Below are 4,109 nucleotides of genomic sequence, written 5' to 3' on the forward strand. Positions count from 1 at the left end.
AGAATCTTCCTATTAAATATTCTTGAAAATTATTAATTTAAATGGCTGCACTTTTCTCTCATATGGATACACCAAAATATGTTCACCCTTGTTTCTACGGTTCAACAGTCAAGCTTACTTTGCTATTGATAAAGAATGCTGCAATGATCATCCATTTACAGAAATGGTTGTTCAAGTTTCTGATTATTTTCTTAGACAACTCTAGAGAGGGAATTACTAGCTGAAGGAGCATTAAGATTTTATGACTTTTAATACAACTTTGTTTTTACTACAACTATGACTTCTTTTGTTTTCAAGAAAGCACCAGCAATATATGAGGGACGTTTTACATTCATCAGCTTTAAATATTATGTTCTATATTTGTTTGAGTTTGCTAATCCAAGAGTTTGTGAGTATTCCTGAAATGTATTTTCTTTTTAAAGACATTCAAAGAATGAGATTTGACACCCTCCCTTGACAAAACCCTGCATGACTGATTGAAGATAAACTGGCTTTGAATACAACAAAGTCTAAAATGTTACAGACACTTGTTGTTGTTGTTTGATGCAGAATAAAATTAGGAACAAGAGAGAAAGTGGGCCGGAAACCAGACCAGAGGCCGAACTCGGGATCCGACAAGATGGCTGGGCTGCCCCGCAGGATTATCAAGGAAACCCAGTGTTTGCTGGCAGAACCAGTTTCCGGCATTAAAGCAGAACCAGATGAGAGCAACGCCCGTTATTTTCATGTGGTCATTGCTGGCCCTCAGGTATTCCCCCTTTGAGGGAGGGACTTTTAAACTTGAACTATTCCTTCCAGAAGAACACCCAATGGCAGCCCCTAAAGTATGTTTCATGACCAAAATTTATCATCCTACTGTAGACAAGTTGGGAAGAATATGTTTAGATATTTTGAAGGATAAGTGGTCCCCAGTACTGCAGATCCACGCAGTCCTGCTATCGATCCAGGCTTTGTTAACTGCTCCCAGCCCAGATGACCCATCAGCAAATGATGCAGCGGAGCAGTGGAAGACCAATGAAGCCCAAGCCATAGAAACAGCTAGAGCATGGACTAGGCTATATGCCACGAATAATATTTAAATCTATCTAATCATCAAGTGTACATCACTTCCCCTGTTCTGCCAAGGCTTCTTCCTTTTTTGTTTGCATTTAATGGACACAGTCTCAGAAACATTACAGAATAAAAGCCCAGACATCTTCAGTCCTCTGGTGAGTAAATGCACAGTAGCAAATCTATGTCTTGTCCTGATTCACTGTTGTAAAAAGCATGAGCAGAGGCTAGAAATATCACCTGGGTTGTTGAGAAATGTTTAAAAGCAGTGGCCCTTCTCTGCTTTTATTCATTTCCCTCATCATGGTTTAAGTATAAAGCACTATGAATGAAGGTAGTTGTCAGGGTTAGCTGCAGGGGTGTGGGTGTTTTTCTTTTTTTATTATTATTTTTTTTTGGTGGTGGGGGGGAAGGTAGTTTTCATTTTATGGGCTCCTTACCCCCTTTTTACGGTGATCTAATTGCATTGGTTAAAAGCAGCTAACCAGTTCTTTAGAATATGCTGTCTAGCCAAGTCTAACTTTATTTAGACACTGTAGATGGACAAGCTTGATTGTCTGAACCAAAATGGGAACATTACGCAAACATCACGGCCCTCACTAATAACATTGTGACTTTGCTGTCAAGTGTAGAATCCTCCCTTCAATTAAAAGCTTGTGACCACTTTGTATGGCTTGTCTGGAAACTTCTGTAAAACTTATATTTTAATTAAAAAATTTTTGTTATTCTACTTTGCCTCTGTACAGTTTATTTTACTGTGTTTATTTCATTTTTCCCAATGTGACCATCGTATTTAAAAATTAAAATTGATGAAACATTCTATTTTGGTCTTCACCGTCTGACAAATTGAATGGTGAGAGATAGATTTTGCCAGTTTCTTTTCACTGATGCAAATTTGTGTTAAGATACATCACTGAATGGAGTATTTATAAGCTGGCCCTGAGCACGCCTAAAGCATCAGTATGTGACATTTTTTACCTCCTAGAAATTTGAAATGTGTTTGTATTGTCTGATTAGTTAGACGATCATAGAGTCACAGCACAGCCACACTTGTGACTGGCTTTGTGTGGGACTTTCACCTGTGCCACATTTGTGTCTGCCATTTGCATTATGACCTTGCTCTTATTTCTTGTCTCAAAACTTCATGTGTGACCACCGGTGTGGATTATTAGGAAACACCAATCTGATAATCACTTGGGGTTTGCTGAGGCATTTATGAGTCTTTCTTACAGACCTGCTGAGCAAATCTCAAGCAGCCAGCTTGCATAAGTATCATCAGAAAGGTTTCTCCCTTAGAAGGCATCATATCCTCAGTTAATGATTCTTACTGTCATCCCTCTAATATTAGCTACGGGAGCTCCTTTTATTCTTTAATTTGATAATCAGCTCTTTTTTCTGCATTGACAGAGTTCCTCCCCCACAAAACTGTTCTTTCCTACCCTTCCATATCTAATTCCTGATTCTCGTTGTTTTTAAGACATAAATGCAGTCAGTCATAAGTATGTAAATGTTAACCTGTGGGTTGGAACCTTTGTCTCTTGCAGTTTAAGGTAATGGACATTGTAGCCCATCTGAGTTTTCCCCACTCTTATTCTCGTAACTTCTGGAGTTTCTTCAGAATGTGGTGTATTTTATTGTGCTCCTATGTAAGATGAAGCATTACCTATTAAAATTACATTTTCAACATAAAAAAGAGATAAAGTGATACAGAACATGAAGGTAATTTAATCATATTTTGATCATACTATATCTCAAATAAAAGGTTTCTTTGTGTCTTAAGTAACGTAAATCAAGTACATTGTTCTCCCTTTCTGTCAAAGAGGTATTTCAAATTTGTCAACCTGAGTTTTTTATCTCTTGTATCTTCTTCTGTATTACAAAAGCTCTTAGCTCCATTTTACATGGGAATGCAATAAAGTCATTGACTAGTCACAGTTGTAAAAAGTCACTGATAAATTAAGGAGGAGAAATGATACAAACTCCCCACTTTCTAAGATAAAACCTGACATTGACCCATGCAGCAGATTTTCAACAGGACAACTGTTATCTAATATTTCTCAGCCCACTGAATGACCTCACAACGGATAGGAACATCCGTTCCTATTTTCTTATTTTCTTTTTTCTGTTTTCTTCTTCCCTCCTTTCCATCTACAATGGTAAGTAGGTATGGAAAAAAACAAAACAAAACAACAACAAAAAATTTCTAGCCCAGTAAAGTCAGATACTAATTATAAATTTCTTACAAAAAATGTACTGAACTATTTCCTGCAAAAATGCAACATGATCAATAATCAACTATAATGGATTGTACATTTCAATGCTTAGAATATGAAATTCTACAGTGAATTAAAAAATCATTTTCTAATATCATCTCCTTCAGAAAGCTTGCATGATTAAGTGGATTAATCTACAGTTTACTAAGCTTAGGTAATAGCCTGACAATTAGGTTTTAGCTAATACTGATACTGGAAGAAAGTTATCAATTCCTAAGAATATAATGCCTACAGCAATGTTTTTTTCAAAATGTAGTATCCTTAGAACCAATAAAAGAATCTCCTGGAATATTTGTTTCAGTGCAGATTCCTGAGCCATTTCCAAGTTACTGAATCAGAATCTCAGTAGGGTTTGGGATATCTTTTTTGAACGACATCCTCAGATATTCTTTTGCACACTAAAGTTTGAGAAAAGCAGATGATTTCTACATCTAAAGCAAAATAGCTCTTGTTGCCAAATATCAACCTAAGGATATTTAACCAGATCACCAAATCCAGTGCTATTTTGAGAAAAGGAATGTCTTAATAATTATTTGTGAATATACAGCCTTTTCTTGAATCGGAGGCACTGTTGGAAAATAGCCATTCATAAAATATTCTGCCATTTAGCAAAACCTCTCTGAACCACTATTTATAGTTATGTGTTAACTTCAGATTAAAGAGGTAAATAATGCTTAAGCATCTATGCTAGACCCTCTCCCCATGTACATCAGGTCTATTCTGGCATCCAGGTTTCCATGGATGAAGTTTCACAGGCCCCTGTCTTTCTTTCCCATCTGCCATATG

General features: G+C 36.6%; 1 pseudogene across 1 annotated transcript; it reads left to right on the top strand.

The window, feature by feature from the left end:
- Nucleotides 1-619: 619 nt before the first annotated feature.
- Nucleotides 620-1,079, top strand: LOC309961030 (ubiquitin-conjugating enzyme E2 N-like; annotated as a pseudogene). The gene has a single exon. The product of its transcript is annotated as a ubiquitin-conjugating enzyme E2 N-like (transcript).
- The last annotated feature ends 3,030 nt before the right edge of the window (nt 1,080-4,109 follow it).

The sequence above is a fragment of the Leucopleurus acutus genome (genome assembly GCF_964270905.1).
Source record: "Leucopleurus acutus genome assembly, chromosome: 4".
In the NCBI taxonomy this organism is placed as follows: domain Eukaryota; kingdom Metazoa; phylum Chordata; class Mammalia; order Artiodactyla; family Delphinidae; genus Leucopleurus; species Leucopleurus acutus.